General features: G+C 42.7%; 2 long non-coding RNA genes across 4 annotated transcripts in view; one reads left to right on the top strand and one right to left on the bottom strand.

Moving 5' to 3' along the window:
- LOC147359257 (uncharacterized) overlaps positions 1–22188 on the top strand; it is a 59984-nt gene extending 37796 nt beyond the window's left edge. Inside the window, exon 4 of the long non-coding RNA XR_015140647.1 lies at positions 19773–22188. This is a non-coding gene — a long non-coding RNA (uncharacterized LOC147359257). The remainder of the gene's footprint in view (positions 1–19772) is intronic.
- LOC147359258 (uncharacterized) lies at positions 459–3377 on the bottom strand. 3 transcript variants are annotated; one of them, XR_015140646.1, is made up of 4 exons: positions 3044–3305; positions 2248–2599; positions 1052–1140; positions 459–827 (listed from the first exon to the last, which is right to left on the bottom strand). It is a non-coding gene; the product is annotated as an uncharacterized LOC147359258 (long non-coding RNA). The 3 variants fall into 3 exon arrangements; XR_015140644.1 differs by lacking the exons at positions 1052–1140; positions 2248–2599 and having other exon boundaries at positions 3044–3377; XR_015140645.1 differs by lacking the exons at positions 1052–1140; positions 3044–3305 and having other exon boundaries at positions 2248–2597.
- Positions 22189–23064: the final 876 nt, after the last annotated feature.

The raw sequence follows: 23064 nt of genomic DNA, 5'->3' as shown, positions 1-23064 counted from the left end.
GCTGCACCACAACTAGAGAAAAGCCCCCTCTCCCTGCAACTAGAGAAAAGCCCTTCTCACTGCAGCTAGAGAACAGCCTTCATAGCAATGGAGACCCAGCACAGCCAAAATAAATAAATAAATAAGATTATTTTTTAAAAACGACTGCAGCATGGTAAGCTGCTTGAGCTTCCAGCCCGCTCGCTGCCCGCTCGCTTGCTTTGTGGATTTCAGACCCAAGGCTGCAACATCAACTCTTACCTGAATTTCCAGCTTGTCAGCCTGCCCTACAGATTTGGCATTTGCCAGCTCCCACAATCGTGTGAGCCAATTTAAAAAAAATGTCTCTCTCACTGTTCTATTGGTTTGGTTTCTACAGAGAACCTTGACTAATACAAGTCTTTAAATTAAATTGAGCTTCAGCTTGAAAGGTAGGAAGTTTCTCTGTTGTAAACAAACAATTCCCAAATCTCAGTGGGCTGGACTCAGTTAAAACTTTATTTCCCACATATCATGATCCAACAGAGTGTTGGCAGGTTGGCCGTCTCTGTGGTGATTAGGGAACCAGGCTTCTCCCCAGTGGCCCTACCATCTTTCAGGGGTCCTGGGTACTCCCTGGATCCTTTGCATCTGGCTGGGAGGGGAGGCAGTGGGCGTGGAGGTCCTCACCAGGGATGTTCGAGGCCAGATTCACACTTTCTCCATATTCTAGTGTCCCAGAGTTCTGCCACGTGACCACCCATGGCTGCAGGGACACTGGAACATGTCTTCCTGGGAGAGTCCAGAAAAGAGAGCGTGTCTTAGAGAGCACTGGGCTTTCTCATCACACTTGACAACTGCCAACATGGCTGCAGACAGATAAGGGTAGGAAAAAAACAACAGAATGAATGGACACTCTTTTTGAAAGGGAACACAATGTTTCTATTTGTCTATTATTTTTAAAGTTACTTTGTGGATTTAGCATATGGGCTTCCCAGGTGGCTCAGTGGTAAAGAATCCACCTGCAGTGCAGGAGATGGGGGTTTGATCCCTGGGTTGGGAAGACCCCCTGCAAAAGGAAATGGCAACCTACTCCAGTATTCTTTCTTGGGAAATCCCACGGACAGAGGAGCCTGGCAGGTTACAGGCCACTGAGTCACAGGATCAGACATGACTTGGTGACTGAACAACAATAACAACAATTTTAATGGATAGATAACACAATTCCAATCAAAATAACCTAGGATTCTTGCCCTGGGAATTTTCCCCAGAATTCATTTGGGAAAATAATGGAGCATATAACCAAAGACAATTTTGGGCAGGAAGAACAGTTAAAGTAGAAATCTGTTTCCACTAGATATTAGAAAGGATAGAAAATAACACATTGCAGCTGAGATACCATTTAATACCAGGTGGTAATGACCGGTGCTGGTGACCTTCTGGAAAAATGAATAAGTTCATTCTCTGCTGGTAGCATTGTTATCTCATACAAGTCTTTCAAAAAGCAATGTGGGGAGATATATGTTTATTATATATATTTATCTGGAGCTGTAAAAATGTTCCTACACTTGACCCAGTAATGCTGATGCTAGGACTTTATTCCAAGGAAAAAATTAAGCTAAAAAAAAAGCTATATATAAGAATATATTCATTGTATGGTTATTCTTAATGGGGGAAAAGGTTGGTGCTAAATTTACAAATACCTAACAGTTATTTTAATGAGAGTGCTCCTCTTTTTATAAATACAGTGTCTCACCAGCCCCTGGTAGAATAAGAGCTGAAAAACAGAATTTTGCCTTCAATTGATGAGAAAAAGCCGAGGCGGAGCATGGCTGTAATGGAATATCTGCTCACCACTGTGAAATCATATCGCCTTTGTAGATCTAAGCATAAGATTCTTTTTCTCTCCCTGGTCTGGAAAACACACCATGGTCATTATTAAGACAATTTCCTAACTCTAAAAAACCTCAATCCTGCTTGCCTTCGGAGATTCTCTTGGGGGAACAGAAAAGAAAAATGAGATGAAAGTGAAGCCCAGCCTCACTCATGTTTGCCCCTGGCAAACAGAGATGCCCCGGGAAGGAACCCAGGTGAGGATGAGATAGATGTGGGCCATGACTTGTGTGTGTGCAGAAGACTCCAACAGTGGGAGAACAGTCTGGCTGCTTCCTGTAAGTCACAGACATCTCTGTGGCTTTACCCTTTGTCCTAAGATGTGAGAGGTGGGATGCTTGCGCCCCTCTGCTGGGGGCATAGAGACTCTGGCCCCCCTTCCCTCCTCCTCCTCACCTCTTGATGGAGCAGATGCTAACATGCAGAGGGCAGTGAAGAGGGTTCTGAGTGCATTGGGACACCCTCTGCCTACGGGATGTCCGTGACAGTGAATCCACTGGTAGATCAACTCAGTCGGTTGATCTACCGATTGAGGTTCTGGTTGAGCAAAAGGACAGTGGGTGGGGGAGGGCAGCAGTGAAGTCCTGGCCTTGCTGAGGAATGCAGGTCTCCCCTGGGGGTGTCTATCGTCTCTTCCACCATCTCCTGAGTTACCCCAGGGAGACCAGCCTCTCCGAACCCCCAAGGTTCTTTGCAGAGTAAACCAGGCAGCCCGGCTATCTAATACAGTTTTTGAAAAAAGGTCTCTCTGTAGAAGACACAAGTGGGAACAGATTTACCGAGAGCAATGGCAATAGAGACAGAAATCACAACAGCAAGCACAGTAATTATAGGATTGCCAAAGACACAATAACAGCTCTTTCCCAATGCCTCCCACTGTCCTGGCCGGACTCCCTGGTTCCCGGGCCCCGAGGCCTGTGCTCGTGAGGACGGCGGTCCCGCAGGCAGTGACAGGCCTGTGCCCCGACCCTCCTGCCTGACGTCCTGGGCCCGCGTGTGCGCGCACACACCACACCCGCTCCAGCGGCGGTGGGAGCTTTAAATAAACACAGGCGAGGGGAAGAGAGGGCAATAAGCAGCCTGTGTTCTCACACCATACACAACAGGCCTCCTTGTGGCTCCAGCACAGGGAGCTCCCCTCCCTGCTGCCCCAAACATTTTCTCTTCCAAGAAAGCACTTCACAAACGATACCTTGGACAACAGGAGAAGTTTTGAGTCACCAGCCACACAGGGAGCCAGAGGTTGGGGAAAGTCCCTCAGTACGGGTGGAGGCGGGCGGCCACTCGAGGCCGGGACAGGGCGTCCCTGTGGTCTCCAGGTAGGATCCAGGTGCTGGCCTTCTCTCCTCTTCTCAGGAGAGGGCTGGCATGGTGGTGGGTCCTGGCCTCCCAGCCAGCCCAAGATCTATGTGGATGTCTTAGCTTTCCCAGTTTAGCCAGACAGTCTTTGTTCTCTCCTTCTTCTTTCCCACTTTTTATCTCTTTCTCCTTCCATCTTATTCCCATTTGTTGAGTATTTACCTAATACTGTGCTGGGGCTTCCCTGGTGGCTCTGATGATGAAGAATCTGCCTACAATGCGGGAAACCTGGGTTTGATCCCTGGGTCAGGAAGATTCCCTGGAGAAGGGAATGGTAACCCACTCTAGTATTCTTGCCTGGGGAATTCCATGGACAGAGGAGCCTGGCAGGCTATAGTCCATGGGGTTGCAAAGAGTCAGACGTGACTGAGCAACTAACACTTTACTTTCAGTACTGTGCTGGACATTTAGGAGGCTGCAAAGAAGTGAAGGGCATGCGTTCGTCTTCCAAAGAGTGAGAGCCTTGTACCTGTAACCTGCCCTATCTAGGAAAAAGGAGTCCTTGTTTCCAGGACTTCTCTGTCACAGAGTAGTGGTATGACCTCTGGCAGGTCACAGAAAATTTTCTGACTTTAGTTTCTCCCAAATAGGGGGTCATACAAGGTTATCCCATCCTTTCCTAAACTCTATTAGTCTTTATGGTTAGCGTCAAATAAGTAGTTTGTTCACTTGGTGAAGAAAGATGTCATTACAGAGTTTCTAGAGAAGGCTTTGTGGAAGAGATGGGACTTGAGTTAACTCCCAAACGATGCATAGGGAATAAGTGCAGAGAAAGATACCTACAAATCCAAGAGACTAGTGGTGTTTGGGAGGAGGAAGTTAGGAGGAAGTTCTAGGTTAAGATGTGTGCAGAAGGAATTGAAGGGGCAGAGGAAGCAAATATTGTGAAAGGTAGATCTTGGCTACAGGGTAATGAGAGAAAAAGTCACACCAAGTGGTGGATTGATTTTAAACACAGACCCTCTTAATCATGGTGGTATCACTGATGGAACTAGAGAACAGTTAATAGAGTCAGTCTGATGGAGCTGATGGAGAAGATGCTGAGTTAACTTTCAGATGCGCTGAATTTGAGAGGACAACAAGACATGCATTGGAAATGTCCGAGGTGCAATTAAAAGTGCAACTAGCCCTCTGGGAAGGTCATGAATTACAAAGACTGGGGAGTCGCCTGGTTAGAGGTTCATGCTGAAGTGATGAGACAGAATGAGAACTTTGACAAAGTGTGAGAAGAAGGAACAGCAGAGCCTTGAGGAATGAGATTTGGGGATTGCCCATCAGTCAAGGAGAAGCCAACAAAGGAGACAGGAAGAATGGGAGACAGGAGTAGAGTTAGAAGGGGGAGGAGGAGTCCAATTTCCAGGCAGGTGGGGAGTGTATCTAGTACCACCCCCAAGATAAAGGAGACCCTAGAAAATGCTGTGAGATGGCAAGCATGTGGTCACTGTTGAGCTTTCCTGGTTTTACTATTAATTCTGTCTCTTTTATGGAAATGTCTGATGGACATTTAGGAAGTTTGGTGGAATTAGTTGCTCTAAAGTTCTTTTTGCGTGTTCATTTATTTTTAAGAGAGAACCTGGAGGAAATTGAGTTGGAGCGTGGAAAACCCTTATTTTAAAATATTACTACTAGATTTATAGTCAATTTAGTGTGACTCCTTCATTCCTTAAAGATTAATATCTAAGTTGAGACTGAAAAATATAAAATATTTTAACTTTGGAGGAGAGGGCATGTCCACTTTGGGTATCTGAATCAAATATGACCCGTCTTGCCTAAAGTACACACACACACACACATACATATATATGTATATAAATTATCATGTGAATTTAGGTGCAGATTCCCGAAAGCCCCTATGAGACCATGTACCCAAGTGAAGAACTTTTAAACATGTTCCAGCTCCCTACATTATGTAACCTGAGTCCATTTTTCTTATTTAATAAATAAAGACAATCCCTTGTACAATGAGGATTAAATGAACAAATACAAAGCGCTCAGAACAAAATGTAGCAGATGGTGAGCATTCAGTGATTATGTTATGATTACAGTATGTTCTTAGATGAAATTTCTTCAATAGAATGACTGTTCTCTGGACAAAGCTCTTTTTTCTTAAAATATCCTTTTACTCATGTACTCATTCACTCATTTATTCATTCACTCGGTCATTTTCTTTCTCACTTTTTATTAGTATGTCTTAAGGCCTAGGGAGTAAAAAAAAAAAAAACAACAACTAAATCTCCAGTCCTCATCACCAAGATGCTCTCAGCTTAGTGACATGTAAGCAGATGCTTATTTTCCTCCAAAGGTTTCAGCATCAGGGTTTCAAGTAAGGAAAGGGCAAAGAGGTAGATTTGGAGCAAAAGATACTTTCTTTTGGGAAGATTTTGGAAGAAGATGGGTGTAATATATTGCACGCATTGAGATTTTAATGTGTTTGGAATCTGCCAATTTGGAATCAATGAGAGTGAAATTAAATCTTAGATTGAATAGTAACAGGACCTTCTACTGTTCTCAAGTGAAATTTATTACACAAAGTAACCATATGTAAGAACCAAGGAAATGGTTTCTTAGGTATTCTGTTGATAAGACTCTGGTTTTACTTCCGTTGTAGCCTCTTGAAGCATATTGTCATTTGCTTACATTTGACTATGATCTCTTGGAGAACGGGGAGTCCATCTCATTCAGTTTTGTGCCTGTTACTGACTAATTGTATGTCTGATTGCATTTAAAGGGAGAAAGAACCTTTCCAATCATTCTTTAAGTCATTGTAACAGAATACATTTACATCTAATCATTAAGACGCATTACCAGTGACTACCTGTTCATTAAGGTGTCCACCTGGCAAACACTTTGACAATCTATGATTTAATGTATTATTCTAGAAATTATTAAGGTAACTTTAAAAATACTAAAAAGTTCAGAAGTTTCACTAACTCTAAATGACTTCTGTTGTTCAGTCGCTCAGTCATGTCCAACTCTTGGAGACACCATAGACTGCAGCACGCCAGGCTTCCCTGTCCTTCACTATCTCTACCCGTTAGATTAAAATAAGCCTCACACTCCAACTTACTCTTTTAGAAAAGCTTTTATCTTGGAAGGAAAGTGGAAGAAAAGGCTAAGAATTCACTTACCTTTGGTGTCTTTGGGGCTTATAAGGGGCTTCCTTAAACATTTTTTAAATGAAAATTCCTTTGAAATCATTTTATGTAGCACTTGAGTGCCATTATGTATTTTTTACATTAGGACTGAACAAGCTTCTGAATAGAAAATCAAACTGGGATTTGCTCCTGAACAATATGAAGGGAAAAACAGATGTTTTTTCATGATTGTATCTGGGTTTATTAGGAAAATGTACTTTGAGTTAAAACATTTTTCATAAGAACTAAAGACAAGGTGCCCAATTTTACTGAATAAGTAGAATGTGAGACAAAACCCAAACTTCTTGGTCTGGCTTCTGGGTCTGGATCAAGTGTCCAAGTTCAACTTACTGTTCTAATCTGTCTTTCCATGTCTCCCTAATCATATCCTCCAATCTACCCAGACATGTCTGTTTATGTTTCCCCAAACTCATGAGCTTCCCAGCCTATTCTCCCTAACTCTCACAGCTCACTGAGTTCCTCCCCTACTCCCAGGAGTTGACATTCAGATAAAATCCTTCCATCCTCTGAGGAATATTCTCATTCCTCACTGGAGCCCTTTTGGAAATTATACATCCACCCACGCTTCCTTTTTAATGAATGGTTATTGAGTGATTTCTCCAGGCCAGTCACTGCGCTAAGTGCTTTACAGGCATTATCATAACAACCCTATGAGGTAGGTAATGTTATTAGCCCCATTTTCCAGGTAGAGAAACAGGTTTTGAATGGCAAATTAATTTTCTCAAGATCACATAGCAAGGAAATGACAGCCAGGATGTCAACGCATTTCCAAGTGATAATTTGGTGTGAGAGGGTGGCACAAGGGGAGAGAGAGCCAAGGCAGAAATGAAAAAAAAAAAAAGGATCCCAACATTGATCCCTGTGGACCTAGAATGGATTAGGTTACAGTAAAATTACAACCCCGCCTTGGTCTCAGTAGCTTAATGCTGCTAAGTAACGTCAGTCGTGTCCGACTCTGTGTGACCCCATAGAGGGCAGCCCACCAGGCTCCCCTGTCCCTGGGATTCTCCAGGCAAGAACACTGGAGTGGGTTGCCATTTCCTTCTCCAATGCATGAAAGTGAAAAGTGAAAGTGAAGTCGCTCAGTCGTGTCCGACTCTTAGCGACCCCATGGACTGAAACCTACCAGGCTCCTCCGTCCATGGCAGTTTCCAGGCAAGAGCACTGGAGGGGGGGTGCCATTGCCTTCTCCCCAGTAGCTTAGCTTAATGAAACCTATTCTATTTCTCAGGCGACATGTGCAGTGCAGCCAGCAGGGGGCACTGTAACCACTCAGGGCTTCTAATGACAGAGCTCCACCTTGATAAGCACTTGCCAGATCATGGGCAATAGGAGGAGACAAAGAGGTGAATTTTGGACCAGCACTTTTTCACCTGGAAGTGACTTACACCATTCTGGTTGACATTTCACTGGACAAAGCAAGCCATATGGCCAGCCTCATATCAAGGGGGTGGAAAGTGTAATGAAGCCATCTTTTTTGGAGGGAGGAGAACCAGAAGTAGTTGCTGCACAGGACCCAAGCTACCCCAGTGCCTGGACAGGCTTCATCAGAGCGTGGATCCTGACTCAGCCCTGGGATTGTGACAGACACAAAGGACAGTGCTTCTGTTGCAGACACAAGTGGAGCTACCACGTTCTTTTCCCCTCAGGGATCGCTCATTCCAGTGGGGAAATGCAGAGAATTCACTGAGAAGATGTCCAGAAAAAACACCATCATTTAAAAATACCATCATAAAAAGGATCTCCCAGACAACTGATTACGCAGACCAAGAGCAATTATGTGGTTGTGTGCTATCATGGGAAGCAGACTCCCCTCGTGTTTCTCTCCAGGCTTGGGACACACAAGATTTCGGCCCATTTTCATTTCCAAAAATTTCCATATGCAAGATCTCTTATTCACAATCCACAGTTCATAAAACTTTATTAAATGCCAACATTAAAACCAATTTACCTGTTTCCCTTTAAGTATCATTTGTGGCTTTTTTTTTTTTTTCCTCTCTACAAAGTTTGAACGAAGAACCCTCTTTAGTTTGAAAAGAAAGCTTTCATTTTCAATTTGATTGTTGCAGTTCAGTCCCTCAGTTGTGTCTGGCTCTTTTCGACCCCATGGACTGCAGCACACCAGGCTTCCCTGTCCTTCACCGTCTCCCGGAGCTTGCTCAAACTCATGTCATTGAGTCAGATGATGCTATCCAACAAGGCAGACAGGTGCTGGGACCACTGAGAGTGCCCCTAGGATTTGGCCCCCGCCTCTCCCAATTTGGTTAATAAGTGCTTTTTCAGTCATGTTTCTTTAGAATTGGAAACTATATTATTTTAGACAGTTTCTGATGCTTCCTGGCTTGTCATAAAAGTAAATGGATTTGAATCCATTTTTTCCCCTTTTCTTCCTCCTCTCCTTTTTTTTTTTTTTTAAATTATATTCCAGGCTCCTCTGTCCATGGAATTCTCTAGGCAAGAATTTTGGAGTGGGTTGCCATCCCTTCCCTAGGGGATCTTTCCGACCCAGAGATCAAAACCAGGTCTCCTGTATTGCAGGCAGGTTCTTCACTGTCTGAGCCATCAAGGAAGCCCCAAAAATAAGAAGAAAATGGATTTGAATCCATCCTCCTCCCTTTTCTTCCTCCTCTTTTTTTTCTTTTTTTAATATTTGCTTATTTGGCAATGCTGGGCCTTAGTATTAATGGGGATCTCCAATCCTCATTGTGGCCTGTAGGACTTTTTAAATTACAAAAATCTTTTTCAGTTGCGCATGCGCACACTTAGTTGCAGCACGTGGGATCTAGCTCCCTGACCGGGGATCGATTCCTGGTCCCATACATGGGGAGTAAGGAGTCTTAGCCGCTGGACCACCAGCTACGCTTCCCTTCCTCTTTTTTCCTCCCCTCATCTCCTTCCCTTTCCTGGCCTCATGCACCTCCCCTCCTCTCTCTCTCCCTCCACCCCTCCATCCCTCCCTCTCTCCTACACAGTCGCCATTTACCAGTTCCAAATCCACCTTGTACAGACCAGCTCTTATTTCTTCCTAAGGTCAGTGCCTCACATCATTTCCTTGTCTCTTCATGCCAGTTTGTGTCCCTGGAATAAACTTCTACAGTGTCAAGTACTTTCTCTTCAGAGCTGTAATGGAAACGTATTTCTCTGATTATTTGCGGAGTTATTTGTTCAACCTCTTTCTTCTAATAAAACTGTCAGCTCCGTGAATGCAGGCCCCAGGATCTCGTGTTTGTTTCTGTGTCTAGAGATCCAAGCACTACGCCTGGATTGTGGCAGGTGCTCAGGCACGGTTTCGATACCTATGTAGTCAGCAGTGTGCTCTCCTTGCCACCATCCTTATGTTTGGGTGACCCGGTGGCTTTTTTTGGAGGGGAGTTGAGACCTGCAGGCAACTCAGATGGGTATGAAGAGACAGCAGAGAACCCCAGTAAAGAGAGCAGCAGCAACAGAAGTACCTGCTCAGCACTGTCTTGCTCCTGGTGTTGATGTTTGTGAATAGTGGTCAAGGGACAGTTAGGACCAATATAAGCTTATGGCTTCAAAACTCTGAAATTTAAAAGTGGCATTGATGGAATGGTACCTGGGGTGGGGAAAGAGGGAAAAAACCCCGTTTTTTTCCCCACTAGTTACGTAAGGTCGTTTTCTGCCTGCCAGCACGTCTGATATGATAGTCTGAAAGCACCATTTTCTTGGTAAAACAAACACAGACTTCTCTTTAAAAACACCTTTTGATACTTTATGAGTAGGGCTGGTGTATGTAACCGATCAAGACCAACATATGGCTTATTATGACATTTAGCTGATTAAAATAGTCTAGACATAAACTTGAGATTTCAGAAATGTTTAAGTTAAGTAAGAAATACATTTTAATGTACAGTAGATGTGTACTTAGTCCGAGACCACCTGTATCCCTACAGGAATTACAGAGCAGGAAGTACTTTTGACTCAAGAAGTGTGTCTGAAAATTAAGGTTGTAAATTAACAACAGCTTGTCTATTAGATTATTTCGGCCATAAAGGACTCAGTATGTTTCAAAATGCTCGTGATTTTTCAATACATTTCTGCGGTTCGATTTAATAAAGAGTGATGCTGGGAATGGCTTTGGCTTGAAAGTCTGCAAAAGCACATTTTTAGAAAATCCCAGAGAATAAATAGTAGCTGCTAGTTAGGCTGTGGTAAAACACACCTGTGGCTAATGGAAAAGGAAAAGTTTGAGCCGCCCTTGGCAGCGGCCTTGGAGCCTGAGCCTCCCCGGGGGGTGGGGGGGTATGGGGGGAGCTGCTGTGGCTTCGTGGTCAGCGCCTGCCTGGCTTCAGCCCCAGTGCCAGGAGGGCTGGGGGTGGGGTGGGGGGGGTGTTGTCTCATCCTGCCTCGTGGGCCTTGGGGATGCCAGCCATGCTCCCTGGTTTTCTGGTTTTTGTTTTCCTCACCTATAACTTGTGAATAATGAGGTCTAATTAACACACAGGGTGGCTGTGAGGATTAATTGGCTAGTGTCTGGGGCCAAGCACTTTGAAGTGGAGTATCTTATGAGTGGTTGTAGGGCACACCTGAGGCTAGGTTTAGGCTGTGAATTGTGACTCGTTTTTCTGTAAGTGTGACCTCTTCTGGGTGAGTAGGAGGTGGGAGAGGTCAGGGAAAGACTTGGGGTGGGGTGGTCAAGAGACCTGGGTCTCCTGGTTTTTTGAGAGAGAGAGAAAGGGATTCAAGAAGAAAAACAAGGAGGAAAAGGAGGAGGAGGAGGGAGAGAAGAGAAGTAAAGAGAAGAGAGAGTAAACACTTCATAGGTCTCTGAGGACCCAGTTCCCAGGTGGTCTCTGAGCTTGGGAAATACTGGAATTGACTGGGCTGAGGCCAGGGTAGAAGAGAACGTGGTATTTTTGCCTTTCTCCTGCAGCCAAACTATTGAGTTGGCAAGAAGACATGGAGCTCACACTGACCTGAAGCCCATTCCCTATGCTTGTTTGGCCAAGGTATTCATTCTGTCCTTGCATATGAACTCTGCTAAGCTTGTCCTTGCTGGAGCATTCTGTGGCCAGGACAGCGGCATGGCAGCCAGGAGAATAAAGTCTTTCTCCTGGCTTCTGAGTTACCATGTGACTCAGTGGTACTCTATTCTCCTCACTGGCTTCCTCCTTTGAGAAATGAGGAGGAGTGGATGAGATGGGGAGGTGTATCGGTTAGCTTTTGCTGCGTGACAAACCACCCTGAAACGTTGTGGCTTCAAACAGCTAACATTTATTTAACTCGCAGTTCTGTGGGTTGGCATTTAGGATTGGCCTCCTCTGGGTGGTTTTGTGGGTTGAGTCTGGGCTTTGCTGACCTCAGCTGGGCTTGCTCATGTGTCTGCGGTCAGCTTGCGGGGGGGTGCAGCTGGGGCCAACTCGCTTATGATGGCCACGTCTGGAGCATGGGATGACTGGAACCTTTCTTCTTGAGCTTGCTCATCCTCCAGCAGCCTAGCCCAGGCTGATTCACGTGGTGGTCAAAGTTTCTATTAAAAAAAAGTGGAAACTACAAGGTCTCTGGAGACCTAGGCTCAGAATGGTATGATGGAGGCACACTCTAGCCCAAATTGGAGGGCAGGGAAATAGACGAAACTTCTCAACGGGCACAGCTGCAGAGTACTGTGGCCAAAATTTTCTCCAAGCTACCACATCAAGACAATGAATAGGAATTAGAACTAATAGGTGAACAGCATCTATTTTTTTTGAGTTCAGTTTTAAGAATTTGAGGTTGCAAGTCCTGGCTGGAGTTTTGCATTTGTTAATGTGATTTTAAATGTTTTCCCACCTTTTTGTTGATTTTAACCACTGTACTAGTCTTCTTTTGCTTCTACATCCCTCAGAAAGCAATGTTGAGTAGTTAATGAAGATTTTATGGGGTAATTTGCATATCCACAGGCCTGTTAAATAATGGACATTCAATAAATAACTATGGCACACAAAATTGATAACATGTATTAATACATAGATCTTTTGAACATTTTTTGCAACATAAAAATATTACTTATTGTAGAAATTTAGAAAAAGGATATAAAGAGATGGCAATAGAAATCCTTTTTTATTCTATCACCAGTGGTAATTATGTATAATTGTTCATTTTTGGTCATGGTTCCTTTAGGATTTTTTTTTTTCAGTGTATATGTGGGTACTTCTGCTGCAAACCTGGAAGCACACTGTGGTGCTGTTTTTATAATCTCACCTTTCACTTTGATACATCGACATTACTGCCTCACTGTTGATGACTGCACAGTATTCTAGTGCACACAGGCACTGTGTTTTACTGAACCTATCTCCTCTTGCTGGGCATTTAAATATTTCCTGCCTTTTAAACAGTATTTTTAAAAACACCAGATGAACATTTTAGTGTTAAATTCTTTGAAAATCTTTGTGGTATAAAAGAAGTGTATTTGGTCTTTGCCTCTGGCTCCTGGCACAGGACTCCTAAAACCCTTGGAATTTCCTGTGGGACAGGAGCATCTTTATTCATAAGGTGGCCCTTTAAAGCACACCGGACTTTATGCTGATAAGGTGAGTTAGGATGGGGACCCTGCCTAGTTTCAGAATGGAGCTGGTTACCAGAAAGACCAAGCGATTAGGAGGTTGGAACTTTCAGCCCCACCCACTGACCCCTGAAAAGGGAAAGGGCAGGGAGGACTGTGATTAGCTCTATGAAAACTCTTGAACAGTGAGATCTGATGAACACCTGGATTAGTGAACAGCATCCCCATGTCAGAAGGATGACACATCCTAGTTCCACAGGGATAGATGCTCTTCTGTTCTGGACCCTTCTGGATCTCACCCTAGGTACTTACTTTTCATCTGGCTGTTTATTGATAGGCTTAATAATATACTTTGTAATAGTTTAAGGATAATAATATTTTTACTAGATTAAAAGCTGGTAATCTAGTAAGCAAACAGTTTTTTTTTTTTTTTTTTGGAGTTGTATGAGCCATTCTAGCAAATTAATTGAATCTGAGGAGGAGGTTATGTGACCCTTTGATTTATAGGCAGTGAGTCAGAAGCACTGGTAACAGCCTGGACTTTTGACTGGCATCTGAAGTAGGGTAGCCTTCTGGTCTAGAAGTGGTGTTGCTGTGTCAAAGGGTAGGTATGTTTTTAAAACTTTTGATTCATTCTAAGAAAACTCAAGAAAATTCGATCATTTATTCACACATGACTTACCGATAAGAATGCTTACAATTCTTTGACCTACCACATTCAACACAGATTTGTAAATGGTTCTGAATCCTTCTGTGATGACTCTATATCTCATCAGAGGTTATACAACTCTCAAGACCAACAAAGTGCAGAGCTGGAAAAAATCCCAAAGGTCATTAAGTCTAACCCCATAGGCAAAGCTCAAATGCTCGCACCTTCTCATTGCATTCACCATGAAGTATTGGGTTTAAGAAACACAACAGACATAACATTGAGGTGTATCTGACAAACATCAGCCTCACTTAGAGCTGTTGAGCGTGACTGAGTTTCTGCTCTGTCTAGGGCAAGGGAAGGAGGGAGAACAGACTTCCAAATGGCCCTCGTTTCCCAAAAAGAGCAAAACAACTTCTGTAGCCCAGTTGCTCCAGTCTCCCAACCCAGCAGGCTAAAATCATTAGCAGAATCTCTGCTCAGGGCTGGGGTTTTGAGAGAAATTACAAATGGAGAGCTAGAGCATTCTTCTATCAGGAGGGGAAAATAATGAAAAATAAATTAAACACATCTGGAACAAATATAAGAAATATATTAATTCCACTAGAATTTTTCTGCCATCCTTTGCAAATTTTAGAAGCTGGGACAACCAGCAATTCTTAATTCCCTTCAGCATTCAGAGTTCTAATCTGTGTCTTTTGGTTGGCATGCAGTTTGAGCTCAGAAAATGGATTTACAAAAGCAAAAACACAGAACCATCCATCCTTCAGTCCTACTTTTTCCTGGACTCTGCTCCTTCTTTCAAAGGGAGGAGAGATCCCAAGTTGGTAGCAGCACGTGACACACTCCCATGAATATGTGAGATTGCCCATTTCTCAACAGGTCAAGTGACGGGTTCACACCTGGCAATTGTTTATTACCTCTGGAAATCAAAGCATTTTGATGGGGCCAAACTTGTCATCCTGACTCCTTTTTCCCTTACAATGAGTTCTCTTCTAGAAAACTGTCAACCAATACGCTTTTCTGATGGATCGACCTCACCAGATACACCAAAGTAAATCTGAATCATGCTTGGTGGACATGATTTTGCCTCAAGCTGAGGACTCTGATGTTAACCAAATGTTTTTGACCCCATTCCCATTTTCCCCTAGAAATCCCCAACAGCATTGCCTTAGGGGTTCTCTTGTTTCCTCAGGAAACTCACTAAGGGCATGGAGACTTGAATCACTTATATTAGTGACCTGCTTTGTTAACAGTCTCTCCCATTTTTAAAATAGCAAACATATAGCATAAACAGTAACTGCAGAATTTTATGTGATATGTTTTAGGTGCTATGAGAATATCATCTGCTGATACTTTCTGATTCAGCATGGCTAAACCTCTGTGGTTTCTCTGCCTTACTTGAATGAGATGCAAAAACCCTTTTTGTTTTCTTAAATACCTTTAGGTGTAGTTCACTCAGACTATGTTCTATGGCAGTGTTATTATAAGATTATTAATCACAACAACAATAGTAGCATAATGGTGGGATTTCAATGCTCCCAGTGTCCTAAAGTTTATTAACATGGAGAAGCTCTGGATCTGCCAGAGTTGGCAGAAAATGTCTCTGGGATTTCAAGATAAACTTTGAAAACATGGGAAGTGAACTTGGCAATGCTTTGATTAAAAATCTCCCAAGATCAGGGCACTTTATTTGTAAAAAACGGCTGGAAAAATCTTTTTTTGAGGGGAATTTAGAGAACATATATGTGATTTAAAGGGCTTCTCTGGTGGCTCAGATGGTAAAGAATCTGCCTGCAATGTGGAAGACCTGGGTTCAATCCCTAGGTTGGGAAGATCCCCTGGAGGAGGGCATGGCCACCCACTCCAGTATTCTTATCTAGAGAATCCCCAAGGACAGAGGAGCGTGGTGGACTACAGTCCATGGATTTGCAAAGAATCAGACACGACTGAGTGACTAAGCACAGCACAGCAGCATGTGATTTCAAAACCCAAGGCCTTGTGTGAACTGCCCATAGTGAAAAAGGAACAAGCTAATACAATAAACTATATTTTGGAACTTGTTTTTCAAGAGAAAGAGAAAAAACAATTTTAATGAATGAAGGGCTAATACAGATCCTAATAAAGGCATATTGATATCAGGGAGACCATGTGCTTGCTAAATATATATATATATATATATATATGAAACTCCAGTACTTTGGCCACCTCATGCGAAGAGTTGACTCATTGGAAAAGACTCTGATGCTGGCAGGGATTGGGGGCAGGAGGAGAAGGGGATGACAGAGGATGAGATGGCTGGATGGCATCACTGACTCGATGGACGTGAGTCTGGGTGAACTCTGAGAGCTGGTGATGGACAGGGAGGCCTGGCGTGCTGCGATTCACGGGGTTGCAAAGAGTCAGACACGACCGAACGACTGAACTAACTGATATATATATATATAGCTTTGCTGTATGTGTGCTGTGCTCAGTTGCTCAATTCTCAATTGTGTCCAACTGTTTGCGATCCCATAGACTGTAGCCTGCCAAGCTCCTCTGTCCATGGAATTTCCAGGCAAGAACACTGGAGTGGGTTGCCATTTCCTCCTCCAGGGGATCTTCCTGACCTGGGGATTGAACCCTCATCTTCTCCATTCGTAGGCAGATTCTTTACCACTGCTCCACCTGGAAAGCCCACTTTGCTGGATATCAAACTCATTTTTATAGGTTTTCGTCCTGAATCTCAAATCATGTAATTAATAATTTGCCTGTTCATTTATGACATAAATTGTGATTCTTTTATTAATAAAAGGTAATGGAAAAGGAAAAAAAAAACCCCAGGATGGTGTTTCCTGACTCTTCACTTTGGATGTTTTTCTCTCTTCTCTGACCCCTCAGGCACTTTGTTGCACTTCTTACGTGGTAATATTCCCTCAGTTTTGTTTTAGGATTCTTTGAAGTGCGCATCTTGGCTCACTCGTCTTTCTATCCCTAGCTCATAACAGTGTCTAGACACAGTAGGAATTAATGCTTGCTGAATGAAGGAGTAGAATGGAGAAGGAAGGACTATGAGCACACACAACTTAGCCAGAGGCAAGCTCTCCAGAATATAAATAGGTGTGTGTAGGAGACAAACATAGAACAAAAGAAATGGGAAGGAGGTGAAGTCGTGAAAACATCAAGTTTACACCTTCTCAGTTGTTTTTCAATCGACTCAGTTTGATTTAATCTGTCACATACTAAACATCATTAGTGGGAATGATTGAAGGCGGGAGGAGAAGGGGCCGAAGGGGAGGAGAAGGGTTGGATGGCATCACCGACTCAATGGACATGAGTTTGAGTAAACTCTGGGAGTTGGTGATGGACAGGGAGGCCTGGTGTGCTTCAGTCCATGGGGTCGCAAAGAGTCAGACATGAACTGAGCTGAATTGAGTGGTCTTCACTGTGTGGAGTTAGCCTGTTAATAGTGATGCTATCAGCTAGGAATGCCCGAAGCACTCACCAGAGTCTGTACTACTTTGAGCCCCCGGTGGACATCCCCCACCAGAGCCAATGTTGTGGCTGGACCAAGCCTGTGGTTCTTATTACAACTGCGGGACACACCTCAGCAACAACCATCAGGGGACTCTGAGGAACAAGATTTATTGCTCGCAGATCCTGAAAGGTACATGGCATGCCCAGGGGTCACACAGTGAAGTCATGGGTCCAGCAGGAGCGTGCCGATTTGAGGCTCTCTTTTCATTAGTGTCTGAATGTGGGGTGTCTAGGGTTTAGCAGGTTTACTCTTTACTGGGAATTTAAAATATAATTGGGGCTTCCCAGGTGGTATTAGTGGTAAATAACTTGACTGCAGTGCAGGAGACTTAAGAGATGTGGGTTTGATCCCTGGATCGGGAAGATCCCCTGGAGGAGGGCATGGCAACCTGTTCCAGTATTCTTGCCTGGAAAATTCCATGGACAGAGGAGCCTGGTGGGCTACAGTCCATAGGGTCGCAAAGAGCTGGACACAACTGAAGCGACTTAGCATGTGTGTACGCACAAAATATGAGTGGAAATTAGGGAGTGGGGAAGGGAGAGGTGGGATCACTCGAGTGGTCAATTATCTGGGTTACTAAGGGCTTTTAAACAGGGAGCTTCATTGTGGGGGTGGCGTGGTTCTTTATCTGGTTGGTTTGCTAGTAGATGGGTACTATGACTGGCAGGGTGCTTCTTTGAGATGGGTATCTTTGAACTGGATGCCTCGGCAATCATAAAGCTTAAAGTCAGGCCACAATACTATGGGGGAATATCAGTTCAGTTCAGTTCAGTTGTTCAGTCATGTCCAACTCTTTGCAAACTCATGAATCGCAGCACGCCAGGCCTCCCGTGTCCATCACCAACTCCCAGAGTTTACCCAAACTCATGTCCATTGACTCAGTGATGCCATCCAGCATCTCATCCTCTCTCATCCCCTTCTTCTCCTGCCCCCAATCCCTCCCAGCATCAGAGCCTTTTCCAATGAGTCAACTCTTCACATGAGGTGGCCAAAGTATTGGAGTTTCAGCTTTAGCATCAGTCCTTCCAATGAACACCCAGGACTGATCTCCTTTAGGATGGACTGGTTGGATCTCCTTGCAGTCCAAAGGACTCCCAAGAGTCTTCTCCAATACCACAGTTCAAAAGCATCAATTCTTCGGCGCTCAGCTTTCTTCACAGTCCAACTCTCACATCCATACATGACCACTGGAAAAACCATAGCCTTGACTAGACGGACCTTTGTTGGCAAAGTAATGTCTCTGCTTTTGAATATGCTATCTAGGTCGGTCATAACTTTCCTTCCAAGGAGTAAGTGTCTTTTAATTTCATGGCTGTAATCACCATCTGTAGTGATTTTGGAGCCGAGAAAAATAAAGTCTGACACTGTTTTCACTGTTTCCCCATCTATTTCCCATGAAGTGATGGGACCAGATGCCATGATCTTAGTTTTCTGAATGTTGAACTTTAAGCCAACTTTTTCACTCTCCTCTTTTACTTTCATCAAGAGACTTTTGAGTTCCTCTTCACTTTCTGCCATAAGGGTGGTGTCATCTGCATATCTGAGGTTATTGATATTTCTCCAGGCAATCTTGATTCCAGCTTGTGCTTCTTCCAGTCCAGCATTTCTCATGATGTACTCTGCATAGAAGTTAAATAAGCAGGTGACAATATACAGCCTTGACATACTCCTTTTCCTATTTGGAACCAGTCTGTTGTTCCATGTCCAGTTCTAACTGTTGCTTCCTGACCTGCATATAGGTTTCTCAAGAGGCAGGTCAGGTGGTCTGGTATTCCCATCTCTTGAAGAATTTTCCACAGTTTATTGTGATCCACAGAGTCAAAGGCTTTGGCATAGTCATAAAGCAGAAAAGATGTTTTTCTGGAACTCTCTTGCTTTTTCCATGATCAAGTGGATGTTGGCAATTTGATTTCTGGTTCCTCTGCCTTTTCTAAAACCAGCTTGAACATCTGGAAGTTCACGGTTCATGTATTGCTGAAGCCTGGCTTGGAGAATTTTGACCATTACTTTACTAGCGAGTGAGATGAGTGAAATTGTGCGGTAGTTTGAGCATTCTTTGTCATTGCCTTTCTTTGGGATTGGAATGAAAACTGACCTTTTCTAGTCCTGTGGCCACTGCTGAGTTTTCCAAATTTGCTGGCATATTGAATGCAGCACTTTCACAGCATCATCAGTAAATATAAAACCCTGTATATGTCCTCAAAGTATCCACAGCCCAGCAGAGTGAATGAGTGTCCACATTATAACAGGACATCATAATTATCTCTGCATAAGAGGTTCAAGGCTTGGAGGTAGTGCAGAGAAAGGCATGACCCTATGATAGGGAGGTGGAGGGTCTGGAAATTTCCTCAGATTCATCTCTTTGGATTCTCTGGAAGTTTTCTAGGTAGGCAAGAAATATAGGTTGTGTGGTGTGTGGTAAACTTGTTCCAGGAGGAGTTAACAGAATAAAGCAAGGCACAGAATCATAGATCAGCGTGTAGTGTTTGGGGAAATAAAAACAGTGGTTGGAACATTGAGTACAGGTTGAAGAATATCAAAAGATGGAGCTTGGGAGGAAGGGAGAAGTTGGAACATGAAAGCCTTTTTGCTTCCATAAGTAGTTTAGGCAGTAGTTTTCAAATTGTTCTGCCTCTAAAGCAGGAATTTAACTTCTGTAAGCTGATATGACTCGCTCTGTTTTTCCTATATTGTGCTGTAAGAATTTATTTAAAAATCGATTTGTTCATCTTTTTCCAGGATAAAACTTCCCTGAGAGCTGGAGCTTCACCTGTATCGTGTGTTGTCATGTGATTTATCATCCCGTTTACTGGTCTTCTGGATGCAGGATAATCCTTAACTTTCTTTGTGAGAGAACTGAACTGTATATAAATTCCATAGACAAAAAGTGGTGATGCAGACAAAAGGCAAATTTGATGTTAAAATAGAATGTATGCTGTTGGCGGGATTTTAAAATGATACAGCCATTATGGAAAGCAGTATGAAAGTTCCTCAAAAAGTTATAAATAGAAACAACATATGACTTGAGCAATCCCACTCTTGGGTATATGTCCAAAAGAATGAAAATCAGGATCTCAAAGAGATATCTGTACTCTTGTGTTCATTGCAGCATTATTCATAATTGCTAAGATAAGGGTTTCTCTGATGGCTCAGATGGTAAAGAATCTGCCTGCAATGCAGAAGACCTGGGTTCAATCAGTGGGTTGGGAAGATCCTCTGGAGAAGGGAATAGTTACCCACTCCACTATTCTTGCCTGGAGAATTGCATGGATAGAAGCATCTGGTGGGCACAGGGTGGCAAAGCACTGGACGCAACTGAAGCAAGTGAGCATGCATGTCAAGCAGACACACAACCTAGGGCAGGGGATTTATTTTGAGGCTCACTTTCCTTGTTTGAAAATGAGGAATAAGAATACCTGGGACTAATGATATCTGTTTTTCATGCTTTGATGTGAGGATGAAACACAAAAACACGTATGAACAGATTTAGTGCCCTCATGCTAAACTGTAAGATAGGAAATGCTAGTTTTTTTGAAAATTCTTTGTTTTGTTTAAGGGTGGTAGCAATTGCCAACCTAAAGCATTTTTAAAAAGTGCTTGGCTGCTAAGAAGTTACTAATTCTTATAAGTCTCTTCCTTTTTGTAAGTAATTCTAAGTCAAATAGTTAATTCTAGTAATCCAATTTGTTCTTGGATTAGGTGTCCTGGAGAGAAAAGTAGAAAATCACCTAAGTGATATAGCTGATTCACATTGTTCTACAGCAGAAACTAAGACAACATTGTAAAACAATTATCCTCCAATTAAAAAGCACCCTATGATAAACTATTATGGAAAAGAATATTAAAAAAAGAATATATATAGGCGTAACCGAATTACTTTTCTGTATAACAGGATTAACAACATTGTAAATCAACTATACTTCAATAAAAATAATTAAGAAAAAAAAAGAATTAGAGGCTGCCAGAGAGCACTTCTTTGGCTATTCTGTTCATCTGTCCATCCATCCACATTCATTCATTTATCCATCCATCCAGTAGGAACACACAGCTCTTTTTCTCTATTTTCTTTACTGGAAGTTATTTCCTTGTGTTAGATAAGATTTTGAAAGGCTGAGAAAAGAATTTTTGATAAGAGAAATAGCTGGAGAGGCTTTTGAAGGGACACAGAGTTGATTCTGTTCAATGAAGGAGGGCTTTCTGACAATAGCTATGATGAGACTTGTCCTGATTCCCACCTCTCTCTGCTTTTGAAACCCTGGGCAAATTGCTTAAATTGCTGATCCTCAGCAATCTCAGTCTCATAAATGTGAATCTGGGTAGTAAAGCTATCTGAATGCTGTGGAGAGGGTGAACTGAGTTAGTGTGTGTGGGTGAAGTCCCTGGCAGAGGGCTGAATACAAATGTAGTGTCTGCTTTGGTATATATGTATGTCCAAATCTATGTCTGTCTATGTCTCCACCTATAAATGAGGTTTGAATAAAAATTTGTTTAGCCTCTTCAGTTATTTATCATCAATAAAGTCCTAAGTGTTAGCATGAGTTTGGTGGCAGTGCTTGCTTTTAAGATGGTCATTGAATTTACCCAGAATATGCTTATATTAATTTAACATAATTCTTGAAAGGAAAGCAAATAAAATTGATTTTTTTTCATAGTTCTCAAAGGCCCCTAGAAATACATTCTTCAGCTTATGAACAGTCAGTGTTTTGCATATGAGAACACTGAACTAAATTATTTTAAATTCCTCTTTCAGTAATAAGATGCTCCCTTTTTTCCTCAAGGGGCTGAGGTGGTAGTGAAGGAAAAAACAGAAAGAACAGAGTTATTAGGAAAGTAGGAAATGAGTGATCTGAGTCACATGTATTCACTGTCATGTATGTTATCTTGTTTAACACTTATGACAATCTCTGAGGGAGGTATTATTATTTTTGTATCTTAAATATGGCGTAGTTTGGGGTTTACATTGATAACATAGCTTGCCTTCAGTGAAAGCGAAGGAATTTGTATTTTAGAGAGGGAGACTGACGAGGGAGGGACATACATAAATCTATGGCTGATTCATGTTGATACGTGGCAGAAACCAACACAATATTGCAAAGCAATTATCCTTCAATTAAAAATAAATAAATTTAAATAAAGAACTTGTATTTTAACCTAGGCATATGATTGATGTGTTTTGTAACTTCACTGTTGCATTTGAAAAAGAAAACTGCATCGTGATCATTCACTCATGAGTTTGAGCAGCATTCACTTTATTGAGAAGGCACCGTGTGCAAGGCAGGGAGAGAGTGCCGAGGGGCACACTGACTCGGTCTTCTGCCTTCCAGAATGCAGAGGGAGTGGAGGTCTTTAGAACTGCGTGATGTGGTGTCCTTACACAGATGCATTTTGCCTTTATGAAATAGAAGGGCTTGATTGACTTTAATAAAAATTTTTATTTTACATTGGAGCATAGTTGATTTACAATGTTGTGTTAGCTTCGGGTGTACGGCAAAGTGGTTCAGTTACACTTAGACGTATATCCATTGTTTTTCAAATTCTTTTCCCATTTAGGTTATTACAGAACATTGAGTAGGGTTCCTTGTGCTATACAGTAGGTCCTTGTTGCTTATCTGTTTTATGTATGTTTATATATATTTATTTATTTATTTTGGCTGCACCGAAATAAAGATCCATGCAGCTTGCAAAATCTTAGTTCCCCAACCAGAGATCAAACCGTGCTCCTTGCAGTGGAAGCTCAGAGTCTTAACCACTGGATGGCCAGGGAAGTTCCTTGGTTATCTATTTTAACCAGGCTCCTCTGTCTGTGGAATTCTCCAGGCAAGAATACTGGAGTGGGTTGCCATTCCCTTCTCCAGGGTATCTTCCTAACCCAGGGATTGAACCCGGGTCTCCTGCATTGCAGGAAGATCTTTACTGTCTGAGCCACCAGGGAAGCCCCATTTTAAATACTGTAGTGTGTATAAGAAGGGACTGATGTATATCATGAAGGATGAGAGATGAAGAATCTGTGAAAGCAGAAAATGACATATTT

Source organism: Bos grunniens, chromosome 14, assembly GCF_055505025.1.
Source record: "Bos grunniens cultivar Pamir isolate PY7600 chromosome 14, Bosgru_T2T1.0, whole genome shotgun sequence".
NCBI classification, from domain to species: Eukaryota; Metazoa; Chordata; class Mammalia; order Artiodactyla; family Bovidae; genus Bos; species Bos grunniens.
The sequence above is the reverse complement of the archived record's forward strand: the minus strand, read 5'-3'. Positions and strand labels throughout refer to the sequence as shown.